Genomic DNA, 23,773 nt, shown 5'->3' with positions numbered 1-23,773 from the left:
CACAAAGGCATAAATATTCAATGTGACAGGATCATATATCCATCATACTACATAGGTATAATAGGGCATCCATTTAGTAGTTCAAAAGTTTGGATTGTAGGAAGTTTCTGCATAAGAAACATATAAATTGCCTATGAATTTAAATGCACGGGCTTTTCATGTATTCTTTTTAATTGTATAACATAGATTTCCTTAGTTTTTCTCTAATTTCAGCTAGTAATGAGATCAAAGTACAGTTACTATGCACAATATGATTGTACTTCCTTTTTTCATACTTCTGTATTTTCAGTTGCTGTATGTAGACTAAAGCCAGTTACCCATAAGCAAGTTTGGTCCAACAAACTCACCCCATGTACTTTGTCCCTTTGGTTCAGTCATTTGGAACATCTCAGTGGTGGGCACTTGGCTTAAATGCTATCAGAAGGAGTATTCCAGTATTATTAATGGGGGGTTATGGGTTTACACCAATGGCAATAGTGGCAGGGACAACATTTATTGACAACTCAAAGACAACATAAAGGTAGACTTAGGTAGATATAAGCTATAAGACCTTCACAGTTTTTCTCTAAAAAAATAATCATCTGCAAACACAGACTAAATATTTGACTGCAAAAGACACTTCTCCGATAGTGCCTCCAGGGGTATATAGAAAGTGGGTATGGTATATACTGTAGGTCAGATCATTAGGTACTTCCACAAGGGCTAAAGTACATTAAACTTCTTTGCAACCATCCAACACAGATTTAAAGGAAATCTGTCACCATTTTATTGAGTTACCCATGTCCCCACAGGCATTGATCATCATATTCCCCATAAGTTGGTATAAAATTTCTGCAATTTATTGTGGAAAACATAAATTAGATCTCAATTTTATCTGGCTCCCTGCCAGCATGTTTCTCTTGTCCCCTGGGCGTAGTTGCAGCAAGCAGCAGGTTCGCTCACCCACCGTGAAACGCTGGTCACACTGCATTTTTTTTTTTAAAACTCCCTTTCACTCCTGCCCCCTCCTCTTCTTCCAGAACATACTGATCGCACAAAGCGAAACTCACACTTGCGCGATCAGCACCTTCTTCTGCAGATAGAGTGGAGAGGGCTTATTCACATTTTTTGGTGAAATCCTAAGTGAAGACCCTGGTATGAGACGGGAGTAACAACAACTTTTAACATCTATGAATGAAATCAGAAGGAGCAGTTACTTCTCGTACTATACATGCGGCTCAATTTGCAATAAGGACTGTAGTTTTCTTTGGTGAAGACAACAAACTACAAATAACTTGGCTCCTGTTGATCATGTTGAAGGAAATCTACCATCGTAATCAAGCATGAGAAAATCTACTCATAGATCCAGGCGTCGCGGCAGTGGTAATCTTCATATATTTGATATCCATTGCCCCTTCCTCCTAAAACCAACTTTTAAAATTATACGTATACGATACGTAAGTTACCTCGGTGCTGAAACTTCACAGACTTGCACACTGTAACAGCCCATGAAACTGCAGTATGGGGGGACTCTGGTAACACATATAAGTAGATTACCACAGTAATGGTGCCTGGATCTTTGAGTAAGTCACTAGTTTATCATGTTTGATTTTGTTGGTAGATTTCTTTTAAACCAGTCAGACACCAAAACTCGGGATGAATTCATTCTAAGGCAAATGTATCACATTTTACTATCAACCACACTTTAAACTTTTTCTGCCTTTTTTACTGTATCTTGTTTCAATCTTATTGAAATAAAATAGCCTTTTGGATTGATAAGATACAGGTAAGAGTGGAAGATCTGCTTTCCTCCTTTATAAATGTTTTTCGTCATGTTTCATATGTTTCTACTTTCCTGGACTTGTTCCTCTACTACATATGCTCTGTGTATAGTATAAGCAGTGCCTTAGGACATCATCTATTACTATCTGAGGATGAGAGGAAAGTACAATATAATACAGATGTGCCACCTGCCTTGTGTAATAAAGATGTGCATGATTTCAACTATAAAATCAATAAAAATAATATCTAACTTTGCGCATATCCCCTCTTTTCTACACAGATCGCATCTATCTAGATAACATTTTGCAGACAACATTCTGCAACCACTGTACAAAAATGGCATTCAGCAGTACATCTGTTTGTTAACTATGAATCTGGGCAATATCCAATGATCCAATATTACACAATTCTGGTGATTTATATAGAACTCTATGTATAAAGCTCAATTTCACCAATATGTTAATAACTGTGAAGAGTATTTCCTAGTAAAATAAGATATACAGTTGGGGAAAAAATATTTAGTCAGCCACCAATTGTGCAGGATCTCCAACTTAAAAGTCCTGGAATTGACATCATAGGCAGCTGTCAACTAGTAGAACAAAATGTGAAATCAAATCCAGAAAATCACATTGTTTGATTTTTAAAGAATTTATTTGTACATAAGTATTTGGATACCTACAGATCTCAACCCCATAGAAAACCTTTGGAGGGAGTTGGAAGTCTGTGTTGCCTCAAAACATCACTTCTCTAGAGAAGATCTGCATGGATGAATGGGCCAACATACCAGTAACAGTATGCACCAACCTTGTGAAGACTTTTAGAAAATGTTTGTCATTGCCAAAAAGGATCTATAACACAGTATGGAGACTTTTGTTATTGACCAAATACTTATTTTCTACCATAGTTTGCAACTAAATTCTTTAAAATTGAGACCCTATGAGTTTCTGGATTTGTTTTTACATTTGTTGAGGTCCACCTATGATGTCAATCACTGGCCTCTCTTTTTAAGTGGGAGAACTTGCACAATTGGTGGCTGACTAAATACTTTCCCCCCACTGTAATAATGCAATATGAAGTTGTCAGCAAGGGATAGTCAGAAAAGAAATGGGCAGAAAGAGGTAAGCAGAAAATGTTATTATCAGAATATAATAGTAGCTCTTACAATTAGGTAAATACAACCTACATATTTTACAGACCCAATGCTAAAATGCAGAAGCAGTGTGTGAGACTGATTTGGCAAGCTCTGTGTTGCGCTACGTAATCTGTGCGCTATATAAATAAAGAATTATTAGTATTATTAAATTAACCCCTTAACGACTTGGCCTTTTTTAGTTTTTTCACTTCCATTTTTCACTCACCAACTTCAAAAATCTATAACTTTTTTATTTTTCCACATAAAGAGCTGTGTTATGGCTTATTTTCTGCGTAACAAATTGCACTTCATAGTGACGGTATTTAATATTCTATGGCGTGTACTGGAAAGCGGGAAAAAAATTCCAAATGCAGTGAAAATGGTGAAAAACCACATTTGTGACGTTTTCTTGTTTGCTTGGATTTTACAGCTTTCACTCTGCGTCCCAAATGACATGTCTACTTTATTCTTTGGGTCGGTACGATCATGTGGATACCAAATTTGTATAGGTTTTATAATGTTTTCATACATTTAAAAAAATTAAAACCTCCTGTACAAAATATTTTTTTTTTATTTTGCCATCTTCTGGGGCCAATAACTTTTTCATACTTTGGTGTACGGAGCTGTGGATAGTGTAATTTTTTGCGAATTTTGATGGCGTTTTCATTACTATAATTTTTGGGACTGTGCGACCTTTTGATCACTTTTTATTAATTTTTTTATATTTTTCAAAATGGCAAAAAAATGCCATTTTCGACTTTGGACGCTATTTTCCGTTACGGGGTTAAACGTAGTGAAAAAACATTATCATATTTTGATAGATTGGGCATTTTCAGACGCGGAGATACCTAACGTGTTTATGATTTTTACTGTTTATTTAGTTTTATATCAGTTCTAGGGAAAGGGGGGTGATTTGAATTTTTAGTTTTTTTTATTATAATTTTTTTTTTTTAAACTTTTTTTTATTTTTACTTTTACTATTTTTCAGACTCCCTAGGGTACTCTAACCCTAGGTAGTCTGATCGATCCTATCATATACTGCCATACTATATGGCAGTATATGTGGATTTTACTCCCCATGCATTACAATGTGCAATTAGCACATTGTAATGCATGGGTTAAAACGAAGTAGCCTCGGGTATTCGGAACACCCGAGGTTACCATGGCGACGGATCGACGCTCCCCGTGACGTCATCGGGGAGCAGCGATCCACGACAAGATGGCGGCGCCCATGCGGTGCCATCTCTTTGAAGCTGCCGGCAGCATTGCCGGCGGCGATCGAGGTGAAAACACCCGCGATCGGTGCTAGCACCGATCGCGGGTGTTACCGGTAAGCATTTGCTGCAATATGCAGCAAAGACTTACCGGCTATGGAGAGGGCTCGGCCCGCGAGCCCTCTCCATGCACCGGGACCCGGCGCGCGCTGTACTAGTACGGCGCACGTCGGGAAGGGGTTAAAGATCCAAGGAAAGAGGTGACTGCACTCCAGGGTATCAATGTGAAAAAGATGAAGTCTTTCATTCACCAAGAATACTGTGTAAAAATGCCATATACTGCAATACAGTAGTATTGCACTATATATTATGTAAGGAACGATCAGACCATCTAGGGTTAAATTACCCTACAGGGGCTATAAAACAGTAAAAAAAAGTTTAAAAAAATAAATAAAATTAAAAAACCTACAAATTTAAATCACCCCTTTTCCCTAGAACTGATATAAAAGCAATAAACAGTAAAAATCACAAAACATGTTAGGTATCGCCACTGCTCAAAATGCCTGTCCTATCAAAATAGGAAAGTGGTTATTGGCGGCGGTGAACCAATATGTACCACTATGTACACAGTGTGAAAAAGGTTTTTAGCGTCAGAAGATGGCAAAACTAATTTTCTTTTTCTTATTCATTCTTTTAATTTTTTAAAATGTATTAAAACCCAATAAAACCTGTATAAATTTGGTATCACCGTTATTGTACTGAACCAAAGAATAAAGCAGACGTGTTATTTGGAGCGCATAGTGAAAGTCATAAACTGAGCCCAAAAGAAAGTGACACAAATGTGTTTTTCTGCCAATATCACCACATTTGGAATTTTTTCCCAGCTTTCCAGTATATGGTATACCTGACAATGTTTCTTTGCACTGTTTGTACCTAAATGTAATGTTTATATGGAGGACTGTTTGTTACATTTTAACAATGTAACTTACTAAATGAGATTCAATAAAGATTGTGTTTGTGAAGTCAATTTCCTGCCCAATGTTCATTGCTTATTGCATTTTTAGGAGAAGTATGGGATAAACACCATTATGACCATTTATTATAGGTTACTGACACCTTCCATTCAGGTCTATGGGAGCGCCAAATATTTAATTTAAAAACTGTATTTTCAGCACTTTCGTTGACCCCCATTCTCTTACTAGTTGCGACTCCCATCTATTTTGTATTTATGATATATCATATATATATTTCATAAAAATTGAACATGAAAATAACATTTAAGTATACCATCACTGCTATCAAAGGATTTTAGTAGGCAGAAAGAAGTCCGGTAGTAATAAATTTGTTCATATATTGATCAACAAAAAGTTATAAATTGGAAAAAAGAAAAACATTGCATTTCACATATGAATATTATTCTAACAAAAACAATTGAGGATTTCTCATATACTGTATATGAACCTCTCCTTCATACAATCCAGCAAGCTGTCATTTGTCACCTTAACTTCAAGCTGATATCTTCCATTAGTGACTTTAATAGAGAGTACAGGACAAAGTTCAGGTCAGCTAGAGCAGATCAATCACTGATGTGTCCCCTGCACCTTAAGACAGAGCTAATTGTTACCAGGTTTCCAACACAGATGATCCTATTTTGATGCATATCGCATTTCCTCTCCACATAATTAACCTTTTAATCTGTTTGGGACACAGTTTAAGCTATAATTAGAATGTTCTATATACAGCATTACAACAGCAGCTACATGGAAGCATTTATCAGTCGTGGTGATTAATTTACATTATAGATTTGACTTTTCATATTTGATTCTTTGGTTAAAATGTCATCCCCAATGAACATAAAAACACTACATTTAGGCATAAAGGTACCAAAAAAAGTCACTGAGGTATAAAAATCTAAAATTGCTAAATAGTGCAGTGCTAACATACAATGCAAATAAATCCCACAGTAGAACATCTGCAACAGAAATTAATGAAATTTTCTTTAAAACTTATTTCCTAGAGAAAATTTTAAATGCTATTTTGACTCGACTTAGCTGATTCCCATATATAAAAAACTGACGTTTTTTAATAATTTTTCACATCCTCATGGATGTTTTTAAGCTATAGTCTATGAGTGAACTTAGAAAATTTGATCAGATCAGATCATGCTCTACTTTTTAATGTTACAGACACATTGTGGGGGATTTACTAATTCTGGCGCAAGAACGACTGTCGGCATTGGAGATCAGTCTCCGGAAAGCACAGACCGATGTTTTAAAGTGGCGCTGACATCAATGAGATGTGCGCCAAAATCTTACATGGACTGCACTGTAATTTTGCTCTCTGACCATTTTATTCCTGGTCTATTGTGCGCCAAAAATTGCGCCTAAAAATGGCGAAAAAATACACATAAATGTGACAGATAATGTGGAAAAGTTAGGCCATGCACACTTGTGCCAATAAAAGGAGGAGAAAGAATTGTTGATCCACAACAATTATGTGCCCAAAATAATAAACAAAAGATCCCAGCATTTTTTAGGCACAGATACGATATACATGTTCCCCATTGACCCGCATATATCAAAATGTGTAGTGTGCGCCAAATTCATGATTTCTGGCGCACGTTCTTCATGAATCTGGGGCGCCGTGCATTGGTGCACCTTTAACATAGGGCAAGCAACACAATTCTGCCGGACTCCTCATGATAAATGTGATGCACGGTCCAACTGGACACCGTACGCCCCTTTATATTTGTTTCTCAAACACTTCTTAAAGGGAACCTGTCACCAGGCGAATAGGCCTTTCTGCCTTTTCTAAGCATTTGCATTACAATATAATTGTGTGTTATAACTTACCTTGCTCCCTAACAAAATCCTGGGGTAGTCACAGGGGCTGGACTTTGGTTTGGATGCATTTCAAAAAACAACATGTGGCTTGTCTGTGTTGCCCACTCCTCAGAGCTTGGCCCCCACCTTTGTGCTCCTGTCTAGCTCCACTTCCTGCTTCTTCTCAGAGGTCACAGCTTGGTCAACCTGACATCAGTGGGGGAGGGACAAGCTGTACAGGAGCACAAACATGGAGACAGCCTGCAGCTCAAACAGGTCACATGTTTTTTGAAATGCATGCAAACCAAAGTCCAGCCCCTGTGACTACCCCAGGATGCAAGAGTAAGTTATAACACACAATTATATTGTAATGCAAATGCTTAGAAAAGGCAGAAAGGCAGATTTGCACTGCAGGTGTCATGGGTCTTTGACAGCTGTCTTTAGTGAAAAATGAGGTCCCTGGTGACAGGTTCCCTTTAAATACAAAAGAAACCCAAAATACACAGAATTATCTGGTCAATAATTAATACTGCATATTAATTACATATTAAATACACATACCTGTTAGGACTCCCTCCGCTTTCTCAGAGGGCTTGACCGTACCCCCATTATGTGCAGAATTGTGTGTTGCATTGAGTATAGTGTGGCATATTTGTGTCTCGGACACTTCTTGAATACACGTGGAAGCAGTTTGCTCTGAATAGAATGCGCAAAGACCTACAGAGAACCGGCGCAGGGGCTTTAACAAATCTGGGCCATTGTCTGTTAAAAGAAGTTTTTCCATTAAAAAGTATTGCATATAGTGTAGACCATTTTGTGCTGTCCATTAAAAAATACTTATAGAAGAGCAGTTGTTTCACTCTTGTGTCAACAAACTTTTACTTCATATTTCCATCGTTGCTGCATACATGAAATGATACTGGAAATTAGCAGCTGTGCCTTGTTCATAAGAGCACACATCTAAGAAATGCTGCTATGGCTGAGGATACAGGGTCCAAATCATTGCAGGTTAGAATGCCAGCCATATGCTGTGAAAATATACACATATAAAATATGCACCACAGAATTAGAATCCAAAACAGGTTAGTTATTGCTGTGGATTAAGGATTTGGAATTAAAATGTTGAGCTCCACCATCTTAAAGTAAGCATATGGAAGCACCTGAGGAGCTCCCAGTTTCCATGTCACACTAATACTTCTGTTTTTTAATACTGCACCCTGCCAGGATTTCTTGAGGAGAGAGGGAGACCCTAACCCAATGATTGGTGATGAGATGACCTGTTACAATTTTGAGTCTGGTTTGGGAAGAAGCATTTGAAGAGTTAACCCCCTTGATCGGTTTGAGCACGGGTCATGTGATTAACAAAAGGGTTTGACCCAGTCTATAGACTTTCTGAGATATCATCATGATAAGCTACCCTATGTAATAAGATGTGATGTAGTACATGTATACAGTTGGTAATACTAGTATGCTGAAATAATTTGTGTCTAACACACAATAAACTTAATAAAATTCTGCAAAAGTTATGCAGTTGGATTTGCTTTTCTCCATGGAATCCCTTTTAATGGTAACTAGAATGGTCACTTTTGTAAGAATGAAAGGGTATCTAATGTATGCAAAGAATGTGACCAAACCATAATACATTTTTCAGTTGTGCCTGTGATAATGTTTTTATGCAGTGTCTCTGATGATATCTTACATAATGCTGACATTGTCAAGGTCGGATTGAAGCAAGTCAGCCAACTCCAACATTTCCATTTCATCATTGTTTTTTTTATCCAGTTACTAGACATCAAAGGGTGGCAGAAAAGCTGTGGGTCTGTGACTTATCAATTGGCAGGGTGTTCCATCTAGTTAGGGTCTGTGAACTGCAGCACAGCAGAGCACCTGAAAGTGACGAGTACACTTTAGTTTACTTGCAACAACTGACACTTTAAGTTCCATGGTAGTGATATTGTATTTACAGCTGTGTCATTCACAATAATAGTTTATATAATGATTGTAAAAATGAAAAAGATTAACGACAAAGACATAGAAGCAAGGTATTGGTCACAGAATTTTTCGGACTGTAATGTTGTAGTAAAATTTCAATATTGTTATGCATAGAATTAAAGTTTTCATCCCTAATTTTAATACATGTGTTTAATGTATTAAAATTATCCAAATTAAAATTAAAATTATCCAAATGTTTTATTTCCATTCACAATACCTGATGCATCATTATATATCTAATACTTTTTACTCATATAGAATTGAATTACTGTTAGTAAAATTTAAGTTTGATATTCTGTTCACCATTTTGGATCTCCTTCCGTGTGTAGTATTGGGAAAAGTAGCTGAAGCACTAAGTTTTGTATTTTGCATGAAAAAAACAGCAATTCTGACATAGTGCAATTTACATCACCATGTGAGATCTAAGCTTCTGACACAATTTCCAAAAACTTGGACTTGGGGAACTTAGACTTGATCTTGGAGGATGCTCCTTGCTTTATTCACTGCTGAAGTAATGGTACACTTCCCAAAATACAGGCTCATCTGCATAATATTTGGTGCACTAACTATTTCCTGTGAATCCACGTGCCCTTTTCAGAGGCCACACACACTAGGTGTAAAAGTGTCCAAAGACTGTTTTAAATCCTTGATAAATTTGTCACACTGCATTTTTGGTGTAAACTATGAGATTACAGGTTGTAAACATTTTCATATACCTTACATATTTTCCCTGTCTTCCCTGTTTCTGCTACTGGTTTGATTTTTTTGTGCAAATGTTTTTGTAAGAGCCCCAGAAGACTAAATATTGGGTTTGCACAATCTATTGCAATTGAAAAGCCCTAAGTTTATGACTCCCAACCAGTCTGGATTCGCCAGGGCAGTCCTCATTTTATTTGCACTGTCCCCAGAGCAGGGACTAGAAGTTTTGTTTAATACCAAGGGACAGGGGAAGACAGGAGGCTACAATATGTGGGGAGGGGGCCACTATATCAGAGGGATGGAGGACTGGAGGCCACTATATGAGGATAGATGGAGGACAGGAGACCACATTATGAAGGGAGGGGGCCACTGTATAAGAGACATGGGCATCAGAAGGCCTCTATATAAGAAGGAAGGAGGTCAGGAGGCCACTATATAAGGAGAATGGAGGACAGGAGCCCACTATATGAGAGGGATGGAGGATAGGACACCATTAGATTAGGGGAGGGGGTCACTATATAAGAGGGATGGAAGACAGGAGGCCTCTTTATAAGAGGGAAGGAGGTAAGGAGTTCACTATAAAGGGATTGAGGACATGAGGCCACTATATCAGAAGAATCGAGGGCAGGGGTCCATTATATGAGTGGGATGAGGACAGGAGGCCACTATATCAGAGGGATTAAGTACAGTAGGCCACTATAAAAAAGGGATGAAGGACAGGAGGCCTGTATATTCGGGGAAAGGAGGTCAGAAGGCTACTCTTTAAGAGGTATGGAGGACAGCAAGCCACTATATCAGAAGGGATGAGAACAGGGGTCCACTATATGAGAGGGATGGGGGTAAGGAAGCCACTATATGAGAGGGATGGAGGACAGGAGGCTACTATATAATCTGGATTAGGAGTGGATGCCTCTATATGAGAGGGATGGAGGACAGGGGGCCACTATATAAGAGGGATGGAGGAGGACCGGAGGCCAATATATGAGAGGGATGGATGTAAAAAAGTAAGGGGAGGATAAAATTAAAGAGGGGGTATCATATGTTGCATTAGGGGTTATTACATGGGTTCTTAGGGGGGAATGGCCACAGGAAGGGGGCATTTTACTATGTGGAGGTCATTAAGGTGTGTATGGTTGCTTATTTGTGTGTAACTTAGATTTGTAAGTAGACAAGTATGGATATTTTTACGAATGAATAGGGGCCCCATATAGAAGTCTGTTATGGGACCCTCCCTCTCCTAGTTACCTCACTGTGAAAAGGCATGCTGAAGTCCAGTTTTAGAGGGGACCAGAAATTGATGGCTAGCCATGCTAGGAATGAAGATCTTGAGAGGTGCCATGCTTTGGACCACAAATGACGTGGCCTTTCTAAAGTAGAAAGTGTATAGGTTACAATGATGACTAATAAAGAAATGGAATACCCTAAGGTAATGTGTGGGCTGGGATAACTTTTGTTGAGTATCAAGACTTTTTAATTAGTCCAAATCCGAGCTTGGATCTATGCTAATGTGATATCAAACATGAAATATATGACTTCTTGTTTTTTGTATGTTTAGGTAGGTGTACATCCCTGTGAAAGTCTATGTGTGCAGATATGGATGGTCTACTCAATGTATGTCCCCTAAATAAAAATACCCCTCACAACTCCACACATTGGGGGAGATTCTACAAAGTGTTTGTGAATAGATCAGTGCACAGCTATACTCTATAGCAGTGATGGCTAACCTATGGCACTGGTGCCAGAGGTGGCCCTCGGAGCCCTTTCTGTGGGCACTCAGGCCTTCACCAGAGAGGACTCCAGGCATCTTCCTGCAGTCCCAGACAGCCCAGGACTTGCTGTGCACAGACCTATTTTAAAGTGACAGCTCTACCTGGGACTATTTTCTGCTTATTGGTGTCCTCAGGGTGCTGGTATCAATGAAAACTGTGACAGAGAAGGGAGTATAAATCACAAATTACATTTCTGTGTTGGCACTTTGCGATAAATAAGCGGGTCTTTGTTGTAGTTTGGGCACTTGTTCTCTAAAAGGTTTGCCATCACTGCTCTATAGTCTTATTCTGTGGCAGATCAATGGGCAGGATGTCGTGCTTTATATCAGATATTAGTTGGTCTAGTTAAAGGCTGTATTTTCTGGTGCACAGACTCAATTTTCTGGCACCCATAGTAGGCCATGTCCTCTTTTCCTGAGGACATGTCTTCTTTTAGGACAAGTCAGTGAACCATATAAAAATTTTATAAAACTCTCAATAAATGTGATGCATAGCATTTCAGGTACAAAATACTCCAGGATTCTGGAGTAGACAGATGGATAAATCTCCCTCATTATGTCCCTGATTTAAGGACACACGAATTACAAACAACCCCTAGGTAGAGACGGTTACAAACAACTCCTAGTAACTCCTCCTTCCTCTCATGCTCTGCTCCCAGTGATGATGTAATAGACTTTCTTGCTCTGTTACCATAGTAATGAGGTGTAACTGCCATCACTGCACATTGTCTCACTGAGCCATACTGGATGCACTGCAACCAATTGACTACAGCCAAACATAGTGGTGATCACATGACCTGCCCAGGCAGATGCAGGACGTGTGATGTGGACATGTGACAAACGAGGCCAAGTAGCAATGGGACAGGCACTACCAATGTGAACAAGTTAGATGTAGTCCACGTATCCAAAATATAAACTAAATCACCAAAAGAGAACAAAAGAGAGGATACGTATAGTGGACTGAAATAAATAAACAAACTTTATTGATACAAACATGAATGTATAAATCACAACAAGACCACATATGGATAAAAACACTAAAACCTGCACCATATAAGGTGCACTGAACCTCCCAGGACCAAACGTGTCCTGGGCTTCCTGACCCAACCGGCCAATAAATATATGGGGTGTGCAATCTGAGACAATGATTGCTGGGTATAGCTGAGCCAAGAATAGACTGTAACCAAACATCTAGAGCAGTGATGGCGAACCTTTTAGCGGCCAAGTGCCCAAACTACAACCCAAACCCCCCTTATTTATCGCGAGGTGCCAACCAAAAATTAAAGCAGTAGCTTATTGCTCCCTGTTCAACAACTTTCAATCATATTTGCCTCCTGAGGATAGCAACACAATAGAAAGATGGAACATTTTCATCATTTTAGCTTCTTTCCAGTGTCCCTCTGTACACAGTGAAAATCGTGGGGCCAGCAGGAGGTTCTCCAAAGATAATTCGGCCCTGTCTATTCATTCTCCCTCTTCCTACAGACCCAAGTAGCGAAGTTAGTATCAAAATATGACTGAAAGCAGCATCTTTTAAGTTGCTTGGAACTGCAGGAAGAGACCTGTCTGGTGTGCTGGTGTGCTGGGGTGATGGCCCGGGTGCCCACAGAAAGGGCTCTGAGTGCCACCTCTGGCACCCGTGCCATAGGTTCGCCACCACTGATCTAGAGGTTAATAAAGTGATAAATGCAAAACATGTGCAAAAACATGTGACAAACGGCCATCTTCTCTCCAGTGACTGCTCAATGCGAAGAAAATCACTGGACTGATTAAAGGGGCAGTAGCATTTTAAGTCTTCATTATAGTGTATGTCCACAGCATTTTTTGGGGGAGAAAATGTTTTACTAATGACTAATTACATACTAGCTTATATTTTAAGGACCCATTTGTATATGAATTATGCCTATTCCGGGAATAACCCTTTAAGCCTCTATTGTTGAGTGCAATAAAAGGCCAATGAAAAAGTTTCAAAAAATCCCTATATGATTTTATTGACACGAAAAAGTCAAAGTCAATATTGTGATTAATATGTTTTTCTAATATGTTTATGCAATACGTTTATTTATGTACGGTATATTATAAATACATTTTACTTCATGAACACTTTGTAACATATTACATTCTCAGATTCCTTTTTTTAGACTTACATTCTACAGATCCAGAGCATGACCTTATGAAACATAAAAAATGACATTAACTACAAAGACTGTGCACATCCGGAACAGAGAGCCATGCATGTAATGTATTACTAGCATATTATGCAAAAGGTTTTGATCCCTCTTATTCAATCAAATGTTTCAATGAGAGATCTTGAGCATATTATACCCCTTCCTATTGTTTACCCCACCCATCCATAATTAGGAAGTGAATGTAAGTTCCAGGTGCTAGGTATTACTTTATTAATAATTTCCGAGACTTTAAGGACCACTTAAGTAAAGTACCGGAAAAACAAGCTAAGCACAAACCATCTATAAGTGCCATGGTTGTCACTGAACTGAGTCAGCTATAAAACAAAAGAAGAAGCCTTACATGTGTTTAGTATTCTACAATAAAATGGATGCAGTTATTTATCAAAATATCCTGCTGGAATTGATAACGGTGTTATGGTTTATGTATAGCTCATTAATACAAAATGGGACCAAAATTATTCCATAATTTGAATATGAAAAAGCTAATAAAAAAATTCCAATGTATATAATTTAATATATAAAGCAGCATAAGGATAAAAAAAAAATCAACTGGAACTGATAAAGGAGGTGCATAATCTCATAGTACTATACTTGTAAACTATGTCAAGAAAACATGTAACAGCTTGGACCATTTGACATCAGCAGATACTCCTTTGGCTATGAATATATGCAAAAACACACATATACAAATGAAAAACCTTTCTCTAACACGTACGGTTCCCTAAATCAATATAAGAGACGACGCAAAAGAAACAAGGTGGTAAGGTCCGAAACACACCACCGAAAAAACTCGAAAACAATATGAATGTTCTTATGCTTCTACGTCTTCCACTTTCTTCTTTAATAGTCGAGTGATTAAATGCAATGGAGGCACAGTACTTTTTCTGCTGTGGGACGCAACTCATGAGTAGAGGTAGTTTACCATCGCAGATTCCTTATCCTGGGGCGGCATTCATTCGGACATTCAGCAGTGTATGATCTCTCCGCTCGGAAACTGAGCTCCTCCACCTTTTGTTCCGCTTTCTTCCTATCTCTGCCGACTGAAATCTCAGGAAAAAAAGAGGAAATCGCGATGGTGCAGCAAGTTTTAACAATGCTAAAATTCTTTATTTCTCCATCAATATACTCACAAAAGTAAATATAAAAAGGCCTTGTATAAAAGATGCATGCTCAGTAAGAACTTGCTCAACTCTCAGTTTTGCCTAGGACGACTTCTTCTGGGGCTTGTGTCGTTTATACAAGGCCTTTTTATATTTACTTTTGTGAGTATATTTATGGAGAAATAAAGAATTTTATCATTGTTAAAACTTGCTGCAACATCGCGATTTCCTCTTTTTTTTCCTGAGAGTTCAGTCAGCAGAGATAGGAAGGAAGCGGAACAAAAGGTGGAGGAGCTTGGGTACCGAGCGGAGAGATCATACCACATGACCATTGAATGTCCAAATGAACGCAGCCCCAGGATAAGGAATCTGCTATGGTAAACTACCTCTACTCGTGAGTGGCGTCCCACAGCAGAAAAGGTACTGTGCCTCCGTTGCATTTAACCACTCGACTATTAAAGAAGAAAGAGGAAGACGTAGAAGAATAAGAACATTCATATATGCAAAAACAGTTGTTGAGTGCCGATGCATTTCTTTTTTTGATGTTTTATAAATTATCTTTATCTGCAATATGGTCGACTACATTGTTCCCTGATAATTTATCACACACAACCTAAATTAAATAAGTTCTAGAATATAAAATGCATTGGACGGACTTGAGGATCACTGCAATGGTCACATGAACAGATTCTTAGTTCAGCATCATATATATTCTTTTACAAGTCCCTCTTTTACCAAGAATAAGAGGGTTAAAAAATGGAGATATCTCCAGGAGAATCCCTAGATCCAAGTAGAGAAGCAGCACTCCATAAGTTTCAGCTAACTCCATGTAGCCATTTTGAAGCTAGCTGAAACTTGGATCTTCTGATATCTGTAGAGGCCTTGAGTCGGACCTCGTGAGCCTGCACCCACACGGATTGTAATCCCATTTAAACGCACTGTGCCACCCTTCTGCTCTTGAATTCTCCAGGAGAATCCCTTATATAATTGATACAGTGCAAAAAAGAAATACAGTGAGGATGCATCAATAAGGATCAAGGAGCAGACAATTTAGTAGACAAATGAATAGACAACTTAAGTTGTTTTTATAGAATGCCATTATGGACATTTATGCCACATGTTAGACATGGACATCAGGGGGAGGGTTTTTCATTGACTATATCATAGTATATAAGGCTGGAAAAAGTCCACCAAGTCCGACCTTTAAGAATTAAAAATAATTATTTCCCTATAATCTTTGATATTTTTGCTCTCCAGAAAGGTATCCAGGCCTCTCTTGAACATGTACATAGAGTCCGCCATAACAACCTCCTGCGGCAGAGAGTTCCATAGTCTCACTGCTCTTACAGTAAAGAACCTTTGTCTAAGTTGATGGTAGAACCACCTCTTCTCTAGGCGCAGAGGATGCCCCCTTGTCCTGGTCACAGGCCTAGGTATAAAAAGATCTTTGGAGAGATCCTTGTACTGCCCGTTCAGTTATTTGTACATTGTAATGAACATGTTATTGAACATGTTAAAGGACATCTACCACCAGGATAAGAGATTGTACACCAGGAACACTGACATACTGGCGTGTGCCCCCTCTGGCAGAATCTGCTCTTCTTTTAGCTTATTGTGCCCTTGTTGTTAAGAAAAAAGACTTTAAAATTATGCAAATGAGCTTGATTGCCTTTAGGTTCCATTATCACCTATGGACCCCAGAGCTCCTCGGGCTCATTTGTATAATTTTAAAATCCTTTTTTTATAAAAACCAGGGCATAAGTTTTCGTGAGGTTTTTTTAAAATAAAGAATTATTGACACATTTTAAGTGAATGAGGAAACATCCCTTTAATGCTTATAAACTATGCAGTGAATTTGCAGCTTAATATTGGAAAAGCCTTGACTATACAATGAAAGCAAGGTGTTTACTTTGTACTAGCAGGTACCGTAAATAGGAGCCAAATTACAGTATTCATAGGTTCAAATGTCATTCTCATATGTAGCCTAGTATCCATCAATCACTCTCTCTCAGGAGGGGCACAGACATATGAAAACAATTAGGCCCAAGTCATTACACAATGCAAACCTCCAAATTTAATGAGCAGAACTCAGTGTCCACATATCCTTGTCCTATCCATCCTAGACCCCTAAAATAGCAATGACACATTCCTGTGAGTGATTAATAACACAAATTATACAAGGTACATAAGCCACGCTAATATAAATATCCCTTCATCATGATCTAAAAGTATTACTGATTAACTAGCTTGTCTAAAAAAAACTTTTATAAAACATTTATAACTTTGTAAATACCGTATGTATAATCTTATAAAAATGTATGCAATCTATTCAAGTGAACAAGTTTATTATTATAGATTGTGCCATAAATTTGATCTCCAAGCTGTGAACCACATTTTTTTTCAAACATATCCTCCTCCTTTTCATAGTCAGGAGGGTCATCCCCTGCAAATTCAGAGATAACATGATCATTTCCTACCCTGGGCAGCTTTCAGCACCTCCTGAGGTTTTAGCAACTGTCCGTTCAGTTGTTCAATATGTGTCGACAAAGGTGCTTGCATAGTTTACTACCTACGCCCTTACACTGATATCAACTCCAATTTTTGCAATTTCTTTGTGTAATTTTTTAACACTTACCTATTCTGTTTTGCCTTTTTTGGTGATCATGTCTGTGTTGAGTGGTTGCATTAGCCACAGATTACTGCCACAGGCTCCACAACAAAAAAAATAGAACAACTCTATTTTCATCAAAGATTTTTTTTTGTGTGTGATATCACAACACACCTGTTTTCAGGTTCAAATTAAGAATGGTTACATCTGCACATCTTAGACCTTAGCACAGTGATGGCGAACCTTTTAGAGACCGAGTGCCCAAACTACAACAAAGACCCGCTTATTTATCGCAAAGTGCCAACACAGAAATTTCATTTATGATTTATACTCCCTTCTCTGTCACAGTTTTCATTGATACCAGCACCCTGAGGGACCAATAAAGCAGAAAATAGTCCCAGGCAGCGCTATAACTTTAATATAGCTCCGTGCACAGCAAGTCCTGGGCTGTCTGGGACTGCAGGAAGATACCTGGAGTCATCTCTGGTGATGGCCTGAGTGCCCACAGAAAGGGCTCTGAGTGCCATAGGTTAGCCATCACTGCCTTAGCACATTAAAGGACATCTACCACCAGGATGAAGGATTGTAATTGTAAGCTAAGAACTGACATACTGGTATGTACCCCATCTGGCAGGTTCTGCTCTTTTTTATCTTCTTAATCTTTAGAAAAAAAGGGTCTAAAATTATGCAAATAAGCCAGAGAGGCTCCAGGCTCCATTAACACCTATGGAGCCCGGAACCCCTCAGACTCATTTGCATATTTCTAAAAATCCTTTTTTTGTAAAAACAAGGGCATAAGAAGCTAAAAGAAGAGCAGAAACTGCCAGAGGGGGCGCACACCAGTATGTCAGTGTGCTTGATTTATAGTCCTTCATCCTGGTGGTAGAAGTCCTTTAAATATAGGGGCAGATTAACTAGTGCCTAAAAACTGGCAATTTATTTAGCTAAATTTTGTGCAATCATGCAATGATTAGTCCTGAAGTTTAAACAGCCAACAATTTTGTTGTTCCCATGCAATTATTAACTGTTAAGAAGAACTGGATTTTTGGGGGTTATCAAATTGGGAAATACCTGGTAGAATTACCAAACTCTAATGGCATGTGCTAAATCTAATTTCTGACATTTACCAGGCACAAATAAAAGGCTATCCTTATAGTAGAGTAAAAATGTCAAGTCTGAGAATTCCATATGATGAGTCTCTGGTGGTTTTATGTTGCCTAATTTCAGACAATTACCATTGAACATCCGCCAACAAGTGGCTAATGTTCATTACAAGTGTTACCAAAGTGAACTTGTAACCTTAAAACGATTAAAAATGTCAAGGATTGAGACACCTTGTCTATTATGGCTATTAAAATGCTGTTAGTCAGTGCTTTGTTTGATGGTGTGACTCTGCTACTTGATGTTTTCCAGGAATGGACAGCTCCTCTACTTGGGGGTAGGACATATTAATCATATGTGATAATGCTTTGTATGAGGGCCAGTTTAAAAGGTCACAGGTTCATGAGCAGGGGTATGGAGAATTGGAGACATCCTCTTTTGTGTCTCACTTTTGGGATGAGCTAGCAGTCTGTATCCATCTCCTTCCATCAACAACTCAAAAAGACAGATTATATAGGGTGAACGTTTTTACAAATTATCTGTTTTTCCGCTTTCTGTCCTGCATAATCTATCTGTCGTGGAACTAATAAGCTGCCATGACAGACAGAAAAGAAGAAACAGCTGATATATGTATGGAGAAGAAGAGTCAATATTAATGTACTTACTTCACAGTAAAGAGTAAGAAAAAAAAGCAGATGGGTGGTGTGGTTTGGACTTTTAAATCTTAGTACTTGCTCATACCAGTGATAAGCAGTGATGTCAACAGCGCTCACTTTGACGATTACTGGCAAAAGATGTAGGTTGCCACTGGATTGAGCTGTTGGCATAATGTCAGCACTGTACCAACAGCGGATGTTGGTGATTGGTGGAGCCATGCTGGACTGGAGGTAAGGACTGAGATAAATATTATTTATTATTTGTAAGCTACCTGGGGCCAATGAGTGATCACCAATACAGTGATTTCAATCAACCCCTTTAAATATGCCACCTGAACTGCACTTTTACATATATAAAATAAAAATATATAGCCAATAATAAGAGAATAAGACAAAGACAAATTTTGTAGACTCGAGTTTTCTAAAGATGTCATACCACTTAATGCCGCTCATAAGCTAATTGCATACATATTACTTGTCAGCATCTCTGAATGCTTATAACATCTCCCACTGCTGTAAAACAAAGCAAAATCACTAAAAAAAAATGTTTTTTCTCTAGACCTGGCATGCAGTTTAGATGCCAGGCCTAGATGCATGTCAAATTCTTTTACTACAATAGAGAATATTGGGGGGGGGGGGGTCCTTTTTGAAGGCTGGGGAGACTTACTTGGGGGAGTGTCCTAACTGGAGGGATCACCCTGTCTCATAAACATTGTGTGCCGAATGATACAAAGGAACAGAACAACACTGAGAAGGATCTGAAATCACTTCTGACTATGGCCAAGGATTTACTAAGTGCTAACTTTGCACTCTTCCTGCTTTATGGTGTTCTGGTTGTTACTGCACGCAAGAGAATGGAGAAAAAGGATGGAGAAGACACTGATAACAAAATAATACTAGCCAGATGTACATCCCGCTGCCTAACCCTACACAGCACACAGCTGGCTGCTGCCTTCCCCAGCCTACAGGTAATTCCATCATTTTCTCTTTTCACATTCTGAAGCTGTACTATTTTATTCAGAGTAATTCATACAGTGGCCGAATATTCTGATTTATAACTTTAAATACTGCATTTAGATCTTCATAAATGTATTTTATACACAATAGCAGTAGTTTTTTTGTCCTGTTCTTTGTGTTCCTTTTTGCTTTATATATTGCTGCAATAAAACTTTGACAACATTTTTTTATATATTACCTTACATCATATAACTTATAATTGATTATTATTATTATTATTATTATTATTAATTGTTAGATGTTACTCAGTTCTTTCTTTGCAATTGATGACCATGACACATCACTTTAACTATAACATGACATAAGAAAGACGTAAGACAGTCCAATATATAAGACAGTGTGGGGGTAAGACTGTTGACATGAATGTTATACAGATAGGTTGGAATGGAAACAATAATGCGTTGGTGTATAGTGCATTTTGATGGTAGAGGTAGTCTAGGACAGAACAAAGATTGATACATACATGATAACGGAATTGTTCCTGCAAATTTTAAGTGAAAGTCATTTCTATATTTTTACATAAAATATAACGTGCATTTATTCCTTTTTTTCTCGAGAATGATGACATTTTGACATGGTGTGGAAATAAGCGACGTTGCTCACAAGTAAGTACACATGCCAAGTGACTAAATCTATCAGTTTAATATGGTACTTCTTTTGAATCTTTTTTAAGTTACTAATAAGTAACAAATCTTTATCAATTTGGTATCTCATTCGACCACACAGTGGAAGCCATAGGAAGTACAACTTGATCTGCAGATAATTTATGCAGTTTTGTAAACAGAAAAATAAAAAGTTTACTCCTCTTTAAAGGAAAGTAAAAAAAAAATTAAAAGCATAACAAAAAAGGGCTGCATCTTTAAATGGTTAAAATCAGACTAGACTGAAACTATCAAATCCAGGACAGCACTGTTTAAATTTGCATCTCCTATTTTTTAGCTTTGTTCTTGCCTTAAAAATATGCAAGATGTTTGCATAATGTTGAAGACTCTGGATAAATGGCGAACAAGTGAAAATTAAGACAGATTTCTGTTGTCAACATATAATCCCCATAAATCCCCATAAATCAACTGTAATCTATGGAAAAACTGGTAGTAGATGTTCAATTTCACTGCACTCATTCAAATCAATGGTTTGTCTGACTAATGCAGGATATGATGTACCCTCCAGATGAATATCTGAAACAGAAAAATCCTTCTTTAGAAGGGGCTGTGCTAAGTTTGACTATTATCCTTTATTATGAGAGCTGGGTATATCCGAGCCCTGTGTTAGCCAAATATGGATCCTCCCATAGTATTAAATAGTCTGGCAGGATGTATGCTGGGCCTGCTACTCCATCACTTAGTAAAAATGGAACCCCCTTGTCGTGATACGTCTCTTGGGGATCCCACAACTATATCCTGTGTATGGGGATAACAATAAAACTTGCTTACAATCCCTTTTAGCACATAACATTTATTACAATACCTTAATTTGTTTTTAATGGGATATCTGACAACACTGTCCAGCAGGCAGCTTGTATGGATGATGGTTAGTATTTATTACTTGCACATTGGGGTACAATCTGCTACAAGGCTTTTTCCAGAGCTCTTTAAATAAAGTGGAACTTGTGGCAAGCTTTATTGTGTCATCACGTCCTCCTGGATGATCTGTTGAATACACAGAAACACATGAATCTGTTTCTCTATAGCACATGTCAGCACAGATTAATGTAACAGCTTGACATCAAGATTGTGTGACCAGATATACAGTCACATACATAGTGAAAAAATCTGCATTTAATCCTCAGATCACTTTGCATTGTATATGGATATGTGTCCTTTTAATATTCTGTTTATTCCTTGAGGCCTTTCTCTTTTTATGTTTCTGTGGTCTGAAACAGGGAAACTACATCTTTTATGAGACTCCTAGGAGCAATTTAAAGGGTCATTATAAAAAACTACCCCTCCTCCAACATAGGGTGTCCAAAAGACATTTAACAGGTGAAATTAGAATTACCATAGGGCATGTTTAATGTTGAAAGGTTTTGTCAGCAATTTCACATGTTAATTATTTAATGATTTGGAGTTTAAGAAGAGTGTCAAGTGAGTCAGCATACTATAAAAATGATAGACACAGCTACTTCCACAGGAGTGGAAGTTAATAAAATGAATCCTTCCTGGGTGTGGAGAGTTGGTGCAGAATGGGTAAAGAGTTGAGTGTTAGTGAAGACTAAGGGGCACATTTATCATACGGTGGTGCTTACATGCTGCCCCAAGGTAATATTTTGTGTGCTACAGCCACAAGTTTAAGGGAGTAATGCAGGCCTGACCTACGGCCTGCAAGCAGCCAGATCTACTTCAGCTCAGGCTATCAGTCACCCTGCACTTTTAATTTTGGTGGCTTTGGATTCTGTGAACTGTGAGTTGGAATTAACTGTTTCCACATGTTTCTCTGGCCCAGCTTCCCTGGACCGTTACCAGCCACAAATACCCCAAGGGGGTCCTTACAGTCTTTTAAACCATCTCCTTATAGCATTCGTATCAGCTCTGATGGGTGTGAAAAGATTATCAGCAGCCAGGAGAGGACCATCCTGACCAATCAGCTCTAGTCCTGGAATGTAACTTGCTGATCCATGTCAGGCACTAGTGAGCACATTACACATATATTTGTGGAAACATTTCCCTACTTGAAACTCAAAATAGTCCTAAAAAAGCAAATGCAAAGCTGTAGGTTCCATAATAAAAAGTTATCGTGATGACCATTCGCTCAGGGGAAACTAACATTTTGTTTAAAATGATTTTAATATGACAAAATATTGTTTTTCTGCATATTAACTTCTGCAAATTTCATTTTATTCAGTGTATGCAGCCATGCATGAGTGAGTGGGATGTCATATCTAAACAATGCCATAGGAAATGTGAGGTAAAATCAATATTTAAGAGCTAAAAGAACATTTGTCATATTGTAAGGGGTTAATTGTGAACATTAGTGATGGGCTACAGTTCAGATGTATATTAATAACTTACAGAAAAGAACATTTATTCATATAAAGTATAATAAATAGTATCATGTTTTCATATACCTCATTTACATAAAAACCCAAAATTTTTACAAGCACTTTTAACCATAACGAATGCTGATCCATCACCAATGATTGGAATTTCCATAAACTGGGGCACATGTCTTATTATTAGGGGATTAAACGCCTGCCTTTTTATTTTCCTGCTTTTCTGCCTGTCATATGTTTCGTAGTCTTTGATACATTTGGCATTTGAGGTGTTAAGAATTTTTATAGTGAAATTGCAACTTTTTGTTAAAAGGTTGCAAGAAAATCCACAATCTACTCCAGTCTATCACCAGGGCAGAGTGGCAATGTAACCCAATGAGAATTTTTCTGCTGGGTCCACTGGGTCTGGGCCCCTCAGCTCCTGGATAGCAGTCCTGTGTAAAGTGTGCGGCTACTACTGTGTAAAATGTGCAGCTACAAGGAAGCAGTCCTTGTTTACAGTACGATGTAGCTGGGGAAGACAGAACTCCATGCACTAAGATGCAGAGTCCCCTCTAAACATGTCCAGTCCATGCACAGTCCTGCAGAGGCTCGTGTGAAATTGCCCCTAATTAAGCAATGAAATGTTACCATAATCATAAATAATAAGACTAGTTTACACTGAGTGCCAAAATGAATGGATTATTGCTTGTAAACATTTATATAAGAAGCAATATGCCAAAGAA

General features: G+C 38.2%; 2 long non-coding RNA genes across 5 annotated transcripts in view; one reads left to right on the top strand and one right to left on the bottom strand.

The window, feature by feature from the left end:
• Positions 1-7,431: 7,431 nt before the first annotated feature.
• LOC140122160 (uncharacterized) overlaps positions 7,432-23,773 on the bottom strand; it is a 40,804-nt gene continuing 24,462 nt past the window's right edge. The window contains exons 2-4 of one of the 4 annotated variants that reach the window (XR_011854261.1): positions 21,527-21,708; positions 8,716-8,816; positions 7,432-7,691 (exon numbers count right to left, since the gene is read on the bottom strand). This is a non-coding gene — a long non-coding RNA (uncharacterized lncRNA). The other 3 variants (XR_011854262.1, XR_011854260.1, XR_011854259.1) reach the window with 3 other exon arrangements.
• On the top strand, positions 19,740-22,963 carry LOC140122161 (uncharacterized). Its single transcript, XR_011854263.1, has 3 exons — positions 19,740-20,010; positions 20,617-20,664; positions 22,901-22,963. It is a non-coding gene; the product is annotated as an uncharacterized lncRNA (long non-coding RNA).

This window comes from Engystomops pustulosus, chromosome 3 (assembly GCF_040894005.1).
Source record: "Engystomops pustulosus chromosome 3, aEngPut4.maternal, whole genome shotgun sequence".
NCBI lineage: Eukaryota > Metazoa > Chordata > Amphibia > Anura > Leptodactylidae > Engystomops > Engystomops pustulosus.
The sequence above is the reverse complement of the archived record's forward strand: the minus strand, read 5'-3'. Positions and strand labels throughout refer to the sequence as shown.